Below are 18,336 nucleotides of genomic sequence, written 5' to 3'. Positions count from 1 at the left end.
CACAAACACACACACACACACACACACACACACACACATGCACACAAGCACACACACATACAAAAGTACACACAAATACATATGCATGCACACACACATGAACACACACACACACACACACACACACACAAATATGCACAAACATATGCATGCAAGCACACATGAACACACAATCAAACACACAGACATGCACATCCACACGTGCACATCCACGCATAAGAATGCGCACACACGCATGCGTAGGCACACACAAACACAAGCGTGCCCACACGCATGCACGCACACAATTAAACACACAAACATGCACAGTACACACACACACACACACATTTGATGCTCCATTTCCTCTCTCCATCTCAGCTCAGACCATATTTCTCCCTTTTCCAATAGGAAATTAGGGGCTGTCCCACTTCTCATTCTACACAAAGGGAAAATATATTCTTCAATCACAGCTCACCCATGGATATTATCATCTACTCAAGAAAGAGTCCACAACCAGCTGCCTTCTATTATTAGCCAACCAAGTGCCACTAATCAGTAATCATGTCTGCCCAAGCTAATATCGCCACTATATGATGACATGGTCTGCTGAATAGTGATGTTCCTGTTATAACTAAGACTAAAGCTATGAGGTCAAATGGGGTAGTGACGTGCACAAATGCAGAAATCTGAATGTAATAAAAAACAAAATTCCCAAAAGAAACTGTTAGTGGTTTATACCGCCAGCAAGCACTGGCTTATTATATAAATATATAGATACTGTTTTACAGTAAAAGTATATCAGTATCTGTATAAACACACTAAGCACTTTATTAGGTAGACCTATACACCAGCTTGTTAATGCAAATATTTAATCAGCCAATCATGTGGCAGCAACTAAATGCATAAAAGCATGCAGACATGTTCAAGAGGTTCAGCTGTTGTTCAGACCCAATGTCAGAATGAGGAAGAAATCTGATCCAAATGACTTTGACCCGGGAACGGTTGTTGGTGCCAGACAAACTCTAGAGGCTAGTGTGTGTGAAAATCCCAGGAGATCAGCAGTTTCTGAGACACTCAAACCACCCTGTCTGCCAACAACAATAATTCCACAGTCAAAGTAAATTTTTTCTCCCATTCTGATAGTTGATGTGAACATTAACTGAAGCTCCTGACCCGTATCTACATGATTGTACGCATTGCACTGCTGCCACACAATTGGCTGATTAGATAATCGCATGAATAAGTAGGTGTAATAAAGTAAAAATGTTCCTAATAAAGTGCTCGGTGAGTGTATATGAGTTCTATTACATTACAAACACATTCCAGGTCTAGCCACTTACTTGTTATTTCCATACAAATCAAAGTTGTGATATCTTCTAACTGAAGAACAGAGAATGGTAGAGAGAAAAAAGGATTGAAAGAGACAATAAAAGAAAGTAGACACATCATTTTCTAGTGTATAGTCAATGACTAGGGGAACAGCGTAGTGTATTGACAGAATATAATCAGAAATATAATAGATAAAGAGATGAATGTGAAGACAAAGAGATCTAGAATATGATTATATTATTATATATCTGTGGTTTTCATCAAAAAACAAAGACAATGTTCTCCTTATCAGTCATGAATACAGACAATACACTACATCTCTTCAGGGTAACTGAATATTTGTGTGTGTGTGTGTGTGTGTGCATGTGTGTACGTGTGTGTCTGCATATGTGTGCATGTATGTGTGTGTGCATTTGTGCGTGTCTCTCTCTCTGTGTATGCATGTGTGTGCGTGTGTGTGTCTGCATATGTGTGCGTGTGTGTGTGTCTACATATGTGTGCATGTGTGTGTGTGTGTGTGTGTGTGTGACAGGAGTGTGGTCATGCCACAGTAGTAAGTAGCAGTGGCTGGGCCTGGTGTTTGGCCTGGGGAGGGATGGATAGAGACCCCTGTCATTGTTCCACAGCTGCACCCCCCATGTCTCCCCTCCCACGCGTATCCCATAACCCCCCAGGCCCTGTGTGCCCTCACACCCTCGTACCTGCAAGCGACTCCCTCTGTCTCATTAATAAAAACTGACAGCTTTCCTGAGACTGAGCGCCTCCAAAATCACTTCATTTTTCCTACATTTTCTACAGACTGTCAGATCCAAAATGAGTTTTTATCGCGTTGATTTATGAAGTAGACATTTTATTGTATAAATAATCAGTTTCAGGATATGAATATTCAATGACTTGATTGTTTGTGTTTAATTTGTATAGGCTATGGCTTTGATGTGAAGAGAATGTGTTCACGGGGTAATCATTCAGTAATGGTTTAACTGTGGTTTGTCATCATGCAGGATATTGCAAACAGATTTTCAAGAGGATGCTATCAGGTCATCAGGGGATGATTTTCAGGAGGATGTTATCAGGTAATCAGAGGATGATTTTCAGGAGGTTGTTATCAGGTAATCAGAGGATGATTTTCAGGAGGATGTGATCAGGTCATCAGATGATGATTTTCGGGAGGATGTTATCAGGTCATCAGAGGATGGTTTTGTAAATAAATATGCCCTGTAGGTCTATTATATATGAGTGCAGGTGCAGCCCACAGAGAGAGAGAGAGATGCCGTCTGGACTGATCTATGACTTTCTGCATGGAGTCTGGACTGATCTATGATTCTATATATGCAGTCTGGTCTGATATATGATTCTGTGTATGGAATCTGGTCTGATCTATGACACTCTGTATGGAATCTGATCTGATCTATGACTCGCTGTATGGAGTCTGGACTGATCTATGATTCTCTATATGGAGTCTGGTCTGATCTATGACTCTCTGGGTGGAGTCTGGACTGATCTATGACTCTGTATGGAATCTGGTCTGATCTATGACTCTCTGTATGGAATCTGGTCTGATCTATGACTCTCTGTATGGAATCTGGTCTGATCTATGACTCTCTGTATGGAATCTGGTCTGATCTATGACTCACATATCTGGCCTGATCTGCGATTTAGCACTTGGTTGTAGCCATGATACAAGGTATGGTTTGGTATTCTACGATGGTTTGGTATTCAATGCAATTATGTCTTAGCTAGGTGGCTATAGCTACTTAGCCATAGCTATGCTCTGTGTGTTCCACATATCCCTTTTATTTTGATTGCTTGAGCAGCTACCTATACCAGTAGCTGGCAAGAAAACATGGCAAAAAAGCATCTTGGATATGAACATTTTAACATTTAAGAACAGTTACAGGGTCTAGTAGTAGGTCCTACGCTCTCAGCAGTCAGTCTGAAGTCTGAAGACACTCCCAAGATCGGATTGTTTTCATGACTTATCAAGGGCTAATACAGTTATGCTAGTTGAAAGGTGAACAACAATCTATTGACAGGAAGGCAGCTTCTGACGACACAGCTCAGTTAAATTGCCTTTTGTGCTGTTAATGAATGCATCGGTCAATTACCGTTGTCTCCTTTTCATCATGCCATTCCTTTGGAACTTGCTGATTTCAGACAGACCCAGCACGCGGGAATAGAGTAAACATGTATTTCTAATTTATATATTTGGAAAGTGTGAATCTTTCTGTATACTGCTCATGTTTTGTGAGACGTGTTTTCATTTGTTGCAATATTTCTATTTTGGTGAGGATTTGCCAGTGAATGATATAGAGAAAATGTTCCAAATATCAGCTGTCAACATTGGGGAGGAAATCGCATACAACACATTTTCTGTACAATTCTTAATAGGGTATTCAGGTTTGGATACACCAAATGTATAGTACAGTATGGAATGGTATAATAATGGTGACAAAATAAATAAGGTGCAGGAGGAAAAAAGCAAAAATGTCTCCATTGTTTAGTCATTATTTATGTGAATGTACATTGAAATCCCTATGTTTGGTTACGAGGGTAAGAAGAGTATAACAGAACGGCATACCGTATACGTACACTGTTTGGGAGACTCAGTGTGAGGCATCACCACCTGGCCACATCGCAGTGGAGCGCCACCACTGAAGCACAATTAAAATCAGAGCGTAAACGGCCTTAACAGATTGGGATGAGCGTGAATAAAGGAGCGTGAGGCGATGAGTTCCGGCAGAGTACGTACCTGATTCCATTAAAGGGGATTCCCCCTGCGAGTCCTCCGCGGTGTGTCAGCTGCTAACCGGGCACTTTATTAAAAACTCCATCCACTTCAATTAACTGCTTCCGCAAAACAGTTTAACTCCGCTTTAATCACATTTTACATTTTAAACAGGTGACCTGCAGGACAGCTTTTCAAACATCTCCCTTATTTTTCAGTGTGTGTGTGTGTGTGTGATAGTGTGGCTAATAGTCAGTGTGGCTAGCATTTAGACATTGTGGTTAACTGGTTAAAAGTCTGACAGTGTGGTTCACACCCTTTTGGTTCCCCAGCTTTGAAGCTGGAAATTCATAAGAGAGGAGAGCAGAACTCTGTGGCCCCCAGAGAGAGTAACACCCAACTGAAATAAGGTGAGAGGGGGGTTAAGAAGACATTCTCACTCTGTAAATCCCATTTATGATTCAGAGTCAGATACACTGTTTGGAGCGATGAGAGACAGAAGGAGTGAGACAGAAGGAGTGAGAGACAGAGGGAGTGAGAGACAGAGAGAGATGAGAGACAGAGAGAGTGAGAGACAGAGGGAGTGAGAGACAGAGAGAGTGAGAGACAGAGAGAGATGAGGGACAGAGAGAGTGAGAGACAGAGAGAGAGAGAGACAGAGAGAGTGAGAGACAGAGGGAGTGAGAGACAGAGAGAGAGAGAGACAGAGAGAGTGAGAGACAGAGAGAGATGAGAGACAGAGGGAGTGGGGGACAGAGAGAGAGAGAGAGACAGAGAGAGTGAGAGACAGAGAGAGATGAGGGACAGAGGGAGTGGGGGACAGAGAGAGAGAGAGACAGAGAGAGTGAGAGACAGAGAGAGATGAGGGACAGAGGGAGTGAGAGACAGAGAGAGATGAGGGACAGAGGGAGTGAGAGACAGAGAGAGATGAGAGACAGAGGGAGTGGGGGACAGAGAGAGAGAGAGACAGAGAGAGTGAGAGACAGAGAGAGATGAGGGACAGAGGGAGTGAGAGACAGAGAGAGATGAGGGACAGAGGGAGTGAGAGACAGAGAGAGATGAGAGACAGAGAGAGTGAGAGACAGAGAGAGAGAGAGACAGAGAGAGTGAGAGACAGAGAGAGATGAGGGACAGAGGGAGTGAGAGACAGAGAGAGAGAGAGACAGAGAGAGTGAGAGACAGAGAGAGATGAGGGACAGAGGGAGTGAGAGACAGAGAGAGATGAGGGACAGAGGGAGTGAGAGACAGAGAGAGATGAGAGACAGAGGGAGTGGGGGACAGAGAGAGATGAGAGACAGAGGGAGTGGGGGACAGAGCAGAGGACATCTGGTTGGCAGAAGTGATGACAGATGGGCTGGATGAAGGCAGAAGGTAGAGAGAGAGGAGGTACAAAAACTACACCAGAACAGGATCCTGGCAGCCCCATATGAGACCCCATCAGACCCATATGAGACCCCATCAGACCCCATCAGACCCGTATGAGACCCCATCAGACCCGTATGAGACCCCATCAGACCCCATCAGACCCGTATGAGACCCCATCAGACCCGTGTGAGAACCCATCAGACCCGTGTGAGACCCCATCAGACCCGTGTGAGACCCCATCAGACCCGTATGAGACCCCATCAGACCCGTATGAGACCCCATCAGACCCGTATGAGACCCCATCAGACCCGTATGAGACCCCATCAGACCATATGAGACCCCATCAGACCATATGAGACCCCATCAGACCCCATCAGACCCGTATGAGACCCCATCAGACCCGTATGAGACCCCATCAGACCTGTATGAGACCCCATCAGACCCGTATGAGACCCCATCAGACCCGTATGAGACCCCATCAGACCCCATCAGACCCCATCAGACCCGTGTGAGACCCCATCAGACCCGTATGAGACCCCATCAGACCCCATCAGACCCCATCAGACCCGTGTGAGACCCCATCAGACCCGTATGAGACCCCATCAGACCCGTATGAGACCCCATCAGACCCGTGTGAGACCCCATCAGACCCGTATGAGACCCCATCAGACCCATATGAGACCCCATCAGACCCGTGTGAGACCCCATCAGACCCGTATGAGACCCCATCAGACCCGTATGAGACCCCATCAGACCCGTATGAGACCCCATCAGACCCGTATGAGAGCAGGTCAGACATGTATCAGAGATCCTGCCAATACTGTAGCAATGATCCAGAGAACGACTGCAGTTACTGTGGTCATTTTCACACAAGCACACATATATATGGTAAATGGTTGGCATTTATATTGCGCCTTTATCCAAAGCGCTGCACAATTGATGCTTCTCATTCACCCATTCATACACACACTCACACACCAATGGTGATTGTCTGCCATGCAAGGCACCAACCAGCACTCTCTTGTGTTCTATGTGCTATATGTACTCTCTCTTTTTTCTCTCTCTCTCTCTCTCTCTCTCTCTCTCTCTCTGTCACACACACACACACACACACACTATGTGTAAGGGACACACAGTGGCAGCAGGCCTGTGTTGGGCCGTCTCTCAGTAATAATGCATGAGGAGATAGAGAGGGTTCTGTACAATAGCAGGCTTGCATAGAGTGCCCCAAGGCACAGTTTGTACCCCGAAAAAGGACAAAACACAAGCACAAATCCTGCGCTCATCGCCTGGGGACCCAAAACCGGACAAAACACTGACACAAACCCTGCACTCCATTAACCGGGTAGTGTAGCAATCTTCCAGCGCATGAAGGAAGGGGCAGAACTGCATGAGTCCTGCATGTGTACATGGACAGAATATCTTCAGCATCAATCATTTTATTGTTTTACATTTGTCCCTCAATATCATAAATTAGTATTCTGGCTAGTCATATTATGGCACTAATCTGATTTGAGACTTGATCGGATATTGTTAGCTGTTCCTCTTTGCAAAGAAATATTTACTGCATTTTATAAACCTCCATGTAAAGCATGCATGCATTGTTACAGTTAATATCATGGTACTGCCAAAAAATGCACCAAAATCTGACAGCTTTCAAACTGCCAACATCACATTTCTGTACGTTTGAGTGCTATATCCAACTCATTCATGACACATTTGAATACACAGTGAATGCAATCTGAAGCTGTTAACTGCAGTTGCATTTTAAATGAGAGCAATCTGATGATGTTTAAATGTTTCATGTATTGAATCTCCCTCTGTCAGGACTCCTAGTCAGTCTGTTTGCATTGGGATTCATTCACTTTTCAATCAAAATGTCCCTATAAGCCAGAGAAAACCTATTACTTATGCACCTTATTACTTAGTTCTGCCCTTGAAAAAATGATAACCCACTAGAAATGTGATTGAATCCTATGAAGAGCCTGTCATCACATCTCCCAAAGTTGGAATGACATCCCAAATGAGTGACAATCTGAAGATGACTATGTTGCATTCCCTACGTGGTCAAGCTGCCTGACGCTAAGAGTAGGAAGACAATGGGGGTACTAAGGAGACCCCTCAAATTCCCCAAATCCCAGCCATTGACTCCTGTGAAGAGCAATGTGAGGGCCAATGAGGAAACAGGAAGTGAGGGCAGATGAGGAAACAGGAAGTGAGGACAGATGAGGAAACAGGAAGTGAGGGCAGATCAGGAAACAGGAAGTGAGGATTAATGAGAAAAGAGAACTCTGGCAGCAGATGAAGGAAAATTCTTTTTTTTCTCTGGTTTTTATACTGCAGGAAGTATCACACTATTGTAGAGCAGTACAGTTTTCCTTATCCATATAGGAACATATTTTATGTGTCTGTATCTCAGACCATTGGTCTCCCTATATTCAAAATGGTATATTGAACACACTGTTATATTGGGTAGAAATACACACATAACCTTGGCCTTGGTGTTCTGTAAAGTTCATTAAATTCAGTACAGCATTCACCCTTAAGTGAACATGTACAAACACGCAGGCTCTGAATGCCCTTGTCACATTCACACCATTTACACACACAAGCACAATCCCCCACCCATGCCTTGACCTTACCTAAGCCCCCTTTCCCATTCTGCAAAAGATTACAAGAGTCATTCTGCCCTGGAATTATTCATTTACTTAGTCTGAAAGTTTCACTTCTACTAGATATCCCTCTCAGGTTTGTGTTGTGCCCATTTCCAGAGGATGGAGAATATTACAGTACAACACGGAAAATACTGCAAATATGTTTGCATTTTGCGTGATTCTCAGGAACATGATGGTATTCCCAAATCAGCCTCCCTCTGATCTATGGAATCAGAATGATTTGAAATAGAAATTATATGAAGCATGTGCTATGTGTTGTTTGAGCATCTGAATGCATTTGTGATTATGAGCGTGTGTGTGTGTGTGTGTGTGTGTGTGTGTGCGTGTGCGAGGGAGGGAAAGCACACACGTGAGAGTTTGTGTGTGTGTAGTGCTTGGAGGTCTGAACGCATGCATGAGCGTGTATGTGCACACGCATGTGAGAGAGTGTGTATATGTGAGTGAGACGTGTTAAACTCACACAGCTGCATGCGTCCGTCCCCAGGGGCTGTGTGGAGGCAGACTGAGCAGCCAGGACCCCGTGCTCCACAGCGTGGCTGGCGTAGAGACAGAAATCACACACGGCTCCGGGCAGCGCCCCCCTCAGGATGAGACAGGATACTGCAAGCTGAGCCAGGCACGGAAGATGAATTATGTGCTTCCCCATCATATAACATCCATCCATCCATCCATCCATTATCTGAACCCGCTTATCCTCAACAGGGTCGCAGGGGGGCTGGAGCCTATCCCAGCATACATTGGGCGAAAGGAAGGAATACACCCTGGACAGGTCGCCAGTCCATCACAGGGCACATCATATAACATGAGATCATATATATTATTGCACATTTAATAAATTCAGTTAATATATCTGACATTTATGTCCGACATTTACTAAATCAGGGGAGGTTTCTGCTCTGTCTGAGCTTGGGCAGAAGAGTTTTATGGATTATTAAGAGCCAAGGCTGGCAAAATGCACCACACCTCCAACACATGGCCACACATACAATTACATTTTTCAGTGACTATGTAAGGCAAAGTTGTATTAAATGTCCTCGTGAAGTTTGATAACATAATGGCATACTGCGTGTCTTTACTTTTTCTGTTCCGTCTGCATGGACACAGAATTATGTTTTTCGGTACATTTTCTCCATCTTATTGTATTCCTCTCTCTCCATCCATCTCTCTCTCTCCCTCCCTCCCTCCATCTCTCTCTCCCTCTCTCCCTCGCCCTATGCTTATATGAGGTACCTTGTGCATTTCATCTGGCTGCAACCTGTTGCTAGGTAACCCTGGGTCACAGCTGCGGGCTGAATAAAACCTCTTTCTGAAGTTATCAGAGAGATGGGCAGTCATTTATTAGCTTGATATAGACAGGCAGGGCAAGTTTAAGACAATAAAGGGGTCCTGGTCTGTGCTTGTTTGCAGTCGAGAGTGTGCTTGATTTACAACCATTCTGTACTGTACACCTGGGGTGATGGGTCCATGGAGCACATCTCTCAGATGTATGGCATATAGTATGCATACTAATGCGAGAATGAGCACAGTGAGAGGCTTTAAGGTCCAAATCAAAAAAGCTACTTCACAGACGAATGCTAATTATTTTACTAATTTTACTTCATTGGCTGATTAGTTGCCTGACAATTGTGAATAATTCCAGGACATCGAAGAATGGAATTGCTTTGAAACTGAAGGAAATAACAATTTCATGCGAACATAATATTTTCAGAAATCTTCCTACTCAGACTTCTGGATAGTTCCCTGTTATATCATAAGCAGGGTCGCCACTTTTTGTAAAGCGCATGACCCAGAAGAATTTAACTTGGACTGTGTCTCAGGGAGTATGTGAAGTGGAGTGCTCATGATCTGAAATATACAAAAAGACTATCCAGAAAAATCAATACCAAACAATGGCACTGCAGTTCAAAACCGTAATAAACATTTGGCAGAGAACCTGACAACATATTACATCCTTGATGTGCTCCAAAATAAAGAGCATTTTGTTCAGCCAGCACACTAATTCCTTGAGGCTGGAAGGACTTTTGAGCCCAAACAAGCCTGCACAGTTGACTTGACAAAGGTCCCTCTGAACTTGATGATGACCGTGATTTGAAAAGAACTTTCCTTCTGAACTCGTCAAACACGAATCATTAGCACAAGAGAACAGCACTGCAAAGGCACTGGCAGACTTCAGGCACAGAAATGAGAAAATCCAGCAAATACTGCACTGAAAGAACAACAATCCCTTCCAACCAAGTAGGAAGATAGAGGAATATTAATATTTTCGTATTGGTCAAGTTTACCAAGCACCATGAAGGAATGACAGAGCATACTGTTAAAATATTGACCATGATTAAAGTGAATCATAAAGGTTATGTTTCATGTTCATGATTTTCCATTAGCTGGTTTTAATGTATTCTCATGCATTTCATTTTTATATGCCTACCCTTGCTGCAAACCATTCCATTATTTTGAATAGCCTTCTAGTTATTGCATGTGATGCAATTTATGTGTACAGGTCCCACAGATTTAAAAAGCAATGATATAGCTAGGCTGATCAGATGTCCTCTTTTTCATGGACATTCTTTTTTTTTTTGGATAGAAAATATCTGTCCAGGTGGTATTTCTAAATTCCTAACATTTCCAGTAATATTTTTCTTGTTCCATTGAATGTAATTAAACAAATAGCTTAGTATTATGTTCAAAATACAACCCACCTCTGTCCTCTTTCCTTAAATCCTTTAAATAGTCAGCCTAGTATAGCAGGATGCTATAAAAATATGCTGCTGCCACGTGTCTGTGGTTTTAATAACCGTGCCAAATGCAGCGTGAAGCTGAGGGAACACTGCTGTCAATCATACAAAAGTGGCGATTGACTTATCAGCATGGATGACTAGGTTGGCGAATCAACTGCCATCAGAGAAGGCGCTACTGACCTCATGCTGAGGGAAGACTGAAGTACAGGCGAAAAAGACGCTTTGACAAATCTGGTGACCCCACTCATGAGGACATGCATCTTTATCGCCACAGTGTGGTCAGGATATGTCACTGCATCAAAGCCAAAAAAAAGTGCACAAAGTGTTAAAAAATCATTCATTTTAATACACTTATTTTACTGATCTTACTTTTTCTGATTGTTTATCTGGACGTGTTTATTAATTGTGTAGTTCTGTAACAAGAAAATAGAATGGATGATATGTAAGCAATTACGGTACAATCAAAGGTGATTAAAAGGGTTAATTGTGATCATAATATAGTATGCCTTCATATTGCAGTTTTTAATGTCTTTAAAAAAAAAAGACCGAATAACATCTCGCATACAGCACCTATGAGTGTGCATATACTATTACATTATATCCCCTTAATAAAAATAATAAATAATATCCGGCTTATCTTCAGCCAGTAATTAATCAGATGTTTTTATTAGAGAGATATGCAGATCTTATTTGAGGAAAGACAGCATGGTGATCTAGCAAACTGACAGATTCTTCCTGTAGCCACGGCTACCCAGCCAGCCCCTGGTTCCGCCTTTGCTCTGTTTGTCTCATCTGCTGTAATGAATGTGTACAAACGCGTCCCGTTTCTGCTAATAAAGCGTGCATGCTTTTGTTAAACGTCATCTCTAATGTGCGCATGATGAGAATTTCTCAGATGGTTCCTTCAGGCCATTTCTGATCAAAAACAAATGCACCTGCACTTTTTAAATAGCCCTTCCCTTGAGACCGGTGCAAACTGAGTCCACCAGCCAGTTATGTGCCATCTGTTCTCATTTTGGTCATCCAACACATTTTGTTTTGTGCAATTGTTTCGATAATATTATACGGTGTAAATGAATGTTATTGGCTATAGGAAATTATGAGTGATGGCAGAGAATTAATTGATTTTCGCACCAGAAATGGGCTCAAAAGGAAAGCACCCAAAGGAGCCAGGAAAACTCTATTTATAAATCACACCTGCTGATGGAAAAACAGAAAATCCCTCTTTGCTCATTTATATGAATATGGAATCTCCAGACGTGATATGATATGATGCTGTATGATGATGTTCGTGGTATATTGGTAAAAGAAATCATTCTGAGACTATTGTGTTTAAAGAACAGAAATTAGGAATGAAGAAGTGTTTTAAGATAATTAACTTAAAACAACAAGCATGCGAAACACATGCATGCACACACACGCGCATGCAAAAACACACACGTTCACGTACACACGCGTACACAAATATGCACACACACTCTCTCTCTCTCTCTCTCTCTCTCTCTCACACACACACACACACACACACACACACACACACACACACACACATGTTTAATGAGATTGCTCTTCCTTTGCTACAAACCAGATATTGAGTGTCCTAAACAAATGTATTACAATAGAGAGATTGCTTGTTTGTAGTGGCACACAATAAATAGATTACAGAACCACACTTGACAATACAATATGCATCATCCCCTTGGCTCAAATGACATTATTGTTTTTACAGTATGTATTAGTGTCATTAGTCTCTGTCAGAAGGGATGGGGTGCTGGTGTGTTTATTTAATTTTGTGTGAGTTTGAAACAGCTGGATGGCTGGATTCTCCACGCTGAACTGCTGTGCCAATAGAACAGGGTCCTGTTAGTAATGTATGCAATTCACAAGCGCGTCTGACAGACAAACAATGGGAACAATCTGTCATAAGGGCGAACGGAAGGCAGACTCACACTGACAACCACCCACAGCAGCCCATACAGAGACACATCTGCTTCTTCCCACATATCCATATTCACGGGCCAGCTCCGCGCTCAGAAGATATGAAAAGCTAACTACACAGAGAGAGAGAGAGAGAGAGGGAGAGGGGGAGAGAGAGAAAGAAGGAGAGAGAGAGAGAGGAGGAGAGAGACAGAAAGATAGAGAGGGAGGGAGAGAGAAAGAGAGAGACAGAGAAAATCACAAATGGAATAAATCCCCAATCTTCCCTTCTTTTCCACTCTCACCCACGCAAGTTAAAGGCACAACCTGGAAAATAAATGGGATCATCATTGAGGGGAGGAGCTGAAGTGTCACCTGACATCACGCCTGGAGGGACAAAGACAGACAGAGAGGATCAGTCTCATACACATAATCAATATGTCTGCTCTCATTTACCAGCTGAAAAAGTTATTTATTTACGTTTCCACATCCATATAAGTAGTTAGCTCGTCTTGTATTGTGCACGAATGCTTCTCTTGCATAGGTGATTACTATCATTCTTTGTTGTTCACAGCTGAAATTGATTTGTAGTTGTCAAGTAATTTGGTACTTATAATTTAAGATGAGGCTATTTTGTTATCATGGATATAAGCAGTGTGAACATGGTTGGTGTGGACCATGTAGCCCAAAAACCTACTTTCTTTTTAAAAACCTATTCTGCCCAAGAGAACAAGCCATCTCCTTAATTTTGACTTTCCCTCTATAATGACAGTGTTAAACTCTACAGATTAACATAAACACGATAAACCATATTTTGTCATCACAGCACACAGTTGTGGGGAAAGATCTAAAAATTGACACATGAATAAATCAATCATACTTAAGAAGGTTATGCCCACTGGGCAGAGCCTGAAGACAGGTGTGAGAAATGGACGGACCCACTGGCTGGGATTGCAGACTTAGTGTGGAACGTAATGTACTGTCTGTTTGTAGTACGGAGCACTGACCCTCATTCTGTCCTATCCACCCTCTCTGATGTTCAGGTAAACCCCAGGGGTCTTTGCATAACTATACACAATGGACAGCAATCAATAACCAAACCTTTGTTCTGTTTGTCTTCAGCGATGGAGAACACAATCGAAAGTTAACTGGATGATTTCAATTATATTTATCATTTTATTATCTATTTTTTTATTATTATTATTATTATTATTATTATTATTATTATTATTATTATTATTATTTCTTTTATTATAAATTATAAAACAAGATTTATTTAGTGTTTTCATTTACTGTATTGCCAGATTTACATAAAAGCTTAAAATGAATGAACAAGTATTAAATAACGCCCTAACAATTTTACTTTTGTATTTGTTGAAAAAGGGATTTTGGCTTTAGAATGCATAAAGAACCAGAGGTATTTATTTAACAGTTAACAAGATAACAAGTTAACAAGTTAACATGAATTTAAAAAGTCATTCTCCTGATAAAAAATATGAAAATTAGATTAAATATGTATTCTTTTCAAGCAATATTGACATCAGAGGGGACATGTGTCTATCTATAACCTGAGGTATATATATAAATTGCCAACTGTTATAGCCATAATTAATGTTTTCAAAATTATATTCAATATTAATGATGAATTTCAACTACACTGGAAACAACAGAAATATCTAGCAGCTGAGAATGTATTATCTGCTGCCATCTAGTGTTGAAATGTTGAAAGTGGCTCTGAAGATCAAGCATTTGTCCAGTGGTGTTCAGGGAAAGGGCAGTGGGAAAATGATGAAAATTATTTTGTACACAGTAAATGTAATGTAAGAATGTAATGGTTTCTGACCGGTTTTGTACATGGTAAATGGTTTCCAATGGTTAAATACCGCCGTAATCCAAAGCACTGTACAATTGATGCTTCTCATTCACCCATTCATACACACACCAATGGCAATTGGCTGCCATGCAAGGCACCAACCAGCACATCAAGAGCATTTTGGGGTTAGGGACACTACGACACACCCAGGGTAGGATCAAACCGGCAACTCTCCGACTGCCAGACAACCGTTCTTACCGCCTGAACCAATGTCACCCCTTACAAGTAACCAATCACATCCCCTGGAAAGAAAGCCTGCAGGTGATCCCTGACCCCGGTGTAGCTGGGGAAGACCAGGCTTCTGTGGGTATACAGGCTAGTAATCACAGAGCACACACCTACATAGCAATGTTCAGAGTTAAATAGGGTCTTACAGATGGTCCCTATTGGACCCATATGTACTCTGTTAGCATTAAATGAACACAACACATTTTACTGTGAACCACACCGGGAAGCGGACACATAGTGAGAGGATGTCTGTGTCAAATGCTTCACAATTTTGAGAATCGCCTTCTGTGAAACTGACTAGTATCTAGACAGCCGTATCCCTGGCCAGCTTAGACGCTATCACTGCTGCAGCAAGCACTGTTCCCAGACTATAAAGTGATATAAAGAGATCTCCCAAGATCTGATCATGTGGGTCCCTAGACCAGGAGATGTGCTTAAAGACCTTCAACCGCTGCAGAAAGTGTCAGCTGCTACATATTAGCAATGGTAACGGTCGAACTAAAGACACAGCAGGTCACTGGCCGCATGGGCAGATCCCAGTCAAGCCGTTGATGAAGCCAGGATGGCCTGCTCCAGCAGGCCTGAAGGGGGCAGCACTAAACAATGCCATTATCTTTCAGTCAATTCTAGCAAACAAGCAAGCAAAACCTTATTTGTACAGGACGTTTCATACAGATCTGCAAGATAATGCGCTGTGCATGAAGAAAGTAAATATAGAAGTAAAAAATACTACATAAAAAGAGAATAATAGATCGTTAGATGAAACAAAATTATTATGATTAAAATAATGGTGCTGCATTTGGGGTCCAACCCTCATCGTCAAAAAAGGTCTGACCACAGACACAAGTCCAACCTTCCCTTTGTAAGGCACCTGCGGTTAACACTAACTAAGAGGCAACTAAAAGTGATGCTGAATCGTTGTGTCTTAAGATTTATTATGAAAATGTCCACAGATTTAAATGCCCATTCTATAGGGTCTCCTCCCCTTCAAACATATAAGGACACTCATCCAGATGTGTTTCATTTTAAGAACGACTTGCCATACAGAACATGGCTTCGTTCAGTGTGGTAACTAAGACCCTAAGATTTGGTTTGCACTATACAGGCGCATCTCAACAAAAATCGTGGAAAATGAATTTTTTTTCTGTAATTTTTCTGTTTTAATCTTGACAAGCTCGTGAAAATCAAAAATCCAGTATCTCAAAATATTAGAAAATGACATAAGACCAATTTATAATACAGAAATGTCGACCTTCTGAAAAGTATTTCTGTTCATTTATGCACCCAATACTTGGTCGGGCAATCATGGGGAAGACTGCTGATTTGACAGTTGTCCAGAAGACACTTGTTGACACCCTCCACAAGGAGGGTAAGCCACAGAAGGTCATTGGTGAAAAGCAAAGCAAAGTTTAAGCAAAGCCGCTTTAAACAAAAAAAGATTAAAAGAAAAAAAGTATTTCACTTTATGTGCAATGAATCTAGAATATATGACAGTTTCACTTTTTGAATTAAATTACTGAAAAAATGAACTTTTCCACGATATTCTATTTTTTTTAGATGCACCTGTATATGACCTCTACATAGGCTACACATATATACATACGCACAAACATACACACCCTATGGTTTATATAAAAATGTTGACAGTTGACTGATGACATTTAAACCATTGATAAAGAATACATCCTGCGCTGCTACCGTTGATAAGTACCAGTAGAAGGTTGCTCCGGTCTGAACTTCGAGCCAGGACCATTACCACTCCACACAAGCAGGCGCGATTGTACGCAGTCCTGAATAGGAAAGCTCAGCGTTCTGGGACTGGTCACATCCTGGAGGTGGATCGGCCTGCCACCGCGGGTCTTCTTTTATTTCACGGTCCGAAAAGGGCAGACAGCGCGAGCTGCGATTCCTGGAAGGCGTCACAGCGTCGCTTGCGTGAGGGTGTGAGCAGGAGTACCAGGAAGATGGCTGCAAAAGTGAGAGCGGTTTTGAATTCAGGAAAACGTAACTGAAGAGGGACAGTATAACTGGAATAATAGGATATGAAAGCGCCGCCTACGGTTCCTGCATTAGTTTTGTTTTTTCAAAGCACTGCCGACCAGCAGAGATCGTCTGCCTACTGTTGAAAAAACCGCTTTCGTCAGCCACCGGGAGAATACTGCAAAGCCACGGTTTCCAGGTGAGCAGAGCTAACTGACAACACCAGTAGTCGTAAGCAGTCGCATAGGATTTGTTTTAAGGTTTCACAAAATTTAGTGAATTAATGTGTTGGCTAATATACTACTACTATAACTCATTGTTGATTTGGAATGTAGTGACTTTTTAGGCAGCTGAAAATATAGCATTTTCATTTTTAATAAATCAAGATTTCCTTTGGGGTCAACAACTCTGAAAAGCGGATTAATTTGTCTTGGATAGGTAAGTAGCTCAGTGTATGCAATTTAGGCGCTCTTCGTTTAATCTTGTGAGCTAAGGAGTTGTTGTATTGTCGCCCACATGACAGAATAATCAGTTGATTATTCTGTCATGTATTCGTATTGTTTCTGTCATGCTTTGGTTGCTAAATAGCCTATGGGCATTTAGCAACATTTATCATCTGCGAGCAAAGCTTACTCAAGCAGCTTTCTGTTCATGGCTGGCATGACTTTGCCTTTGGGCCACAGTTATGATCACTGTTTACAACTTATTTTTCGTGGAGGTAGCCATCTAAATCTTTATAGCGCTCCAAGGGGCGAAAACCGACCTTAGTGTTACGACATAACGAACAGGCACATTTTGCGACCATACGAACATACGTGTTTACATACAGGTTTCTGTATTGATTGCGTGAACAGTGTCTGGATACAGTTTAACGTTAGCTTATGTTGTTTGCCAAATGTTTTTTTTTCCGAAATGGCTTCATTCATCAGTTTTCTAAACACATGTTTATGTTTATTATACACCACGTACACAACTGCTCGTAAAACGTGTTTCTTTCTTATTGGAATCCTACAGTAGGCTATTTTATTGGTGTAAACAGATCGGACTTTGACCATTGACATACGGGAGATTTTCTTTAAAGAAGGATAAGTTTGTCTGTAAAGCATAAGAAAAACTCTAAATGCATTAGGTGGAGCCAGTGCTTCTTTCCCCGTAGGGGAACCACGCACATTCGCTTCTCATTTTGACTTTCGGTGCGGGGCGCAGTGTTTAATGTAAACATAATTTTCCCTGATTTAACCATGAAGTTTTCTTCTGTGTCTTTGGAGATATTCTCATATTTTAGAACTGGCTGGACGAGTATGTAAATAAACCTAACTGTAGTTAATATGCCAGTTACTTAGGCACATATGCAGTCGTATTTAAATCAGAAAGTTGCCGTCGCCATAATCAAAGGGTACACTGTTGTTATGAAACGAACCATAGCAAGAAGTAGTTACATTAAATATATCAGCCCTAAGTCCCCAATAGCATATGAGGTAAACGACTCCCTTAGCGGAGAAAAATAGTCAAACAGTAGCGAGAAAA

The sequence above is a fragment of the Conger conger genome, chromosome 17 (assembly GCF_963514075.1).
Source record: "Conger conger chromosome 17, fConCon1.1, whole genome shotgun sequence".
Lineage (NCBI taxonomy): Eukaryota > Metazoa > Chordata > Actinopteri > Anguilliformes > Congridae > Conger > Conger conger.
The sequence above is the reverse complement of the archived record's forward strand: the minus strand, read 5'-3'. Positions refer to the sequence as shown.